We start from the raw sequence: 558 nt of genomic DNA, 5'->3' as shown, positions 1-558 counted from the left end.
CTAAGCCAGACCCACGAAAATCCGCCGGAGCCCAGCACCCCACCCACCCACGCACACTAACACGCGGAGAAACAGACGCGCAGCGGACGTGGGTGAAGCTTCACAAAACCCAATCGACAGATACACGTACGAGTTGTACACAAAGCCTCGGGGCGCGTACATACGTACACGCAGGTCCACGCTGTTATACCCAAAGTTCCTCGCAGGAAGCGCCAGCGCCCGGCCGCCCGCCTCACTCGCGTGCCAGCCTACCCGCAGCTCACACCGCCTGCTCCTGCCCTTGACCACAAACGCAGCCAGGCCAGGGCAGACCCGGCTGGGAGTCACCAGTAGCAGGGTGGCGAGGCGGCCCAGGGAGGCCAGGTTCTGCGTGGACCGCTGTGCGCCCGGGTCCCCTCGCCGTTTGTCCTTCGGCCCGGCCGCGAGGTCAGGCTAGCTCTCCGTCACCGCCCCTCCCCGCCTCGGGCCTCAGCCTCCCGCCAACCCCCGCAGTCCCCTCTCCGCGTGCGTACCTGTGCCGGGCCTCCCCACGCCGGCAGCGAGGCGCCAGGAGACCTG

This window comes from Pteropus alecto, unplaced genomic scaffold (genome assembly GCF_000325575.1).
Source record: "Pteropus alecto unplaced genomic scaffold, ASM32557v1 scaffold45, whole genome shotgun sequence".
In the NCBI taxonomy this organism is placed as follows: Eukaryota; Metazoa; Chordata; class Mammalia; order Chiroptera; family Pteropodidae; genus Pteropus; species Pteropus alecto.
The sequence above is the reverse complement of the archived record's forward strand: the minus strand, read 5'-3'. Positions refer to the sequence as shown.